Genomic DNA, 261 nt, shown 5'->3' with positions numbered 1-261 from the left:
GGCTCGAGTTGACCCATTCGATGTAGCACACATTTGCTACTGGGAAAATATGCTTCCAGAGCTTTACGTGTAGTTTAATAAATTTCTGTTAATTCAGGTTAGATGAGGTCAGGTTCTGTTGGGTAAAGTTATGTTAAATAAGTTGATATCAGGTAAGGTTTGATCCTTCACTGTTGTCGACATGTTTTTGAAGTGAAAATTTGCATCACTGGCATTATTTTGAAATTTATTTGCCTCAGTGCATGATTTTTCGTCATTTTT

This window comes from Belonocnema kinseyi, chromosome 6 (genome assembly GCF_010883055.1).
Source record: "Belonocnema kinseyi isolate 2016_QV_RU_SX_M_011 chromosome 6, B_treatae_v1, whole genome shotgun sequence".
NCBI classification, from domain to species: Eukaryota; Metazoa; Arthropoda; class Insecta; order Hymenoptera; family Cynipidae; genus Belonocnema; species Belonocnema kinseyi.
Note: the sequence above shows the minus strand (reverse complement) of the source record.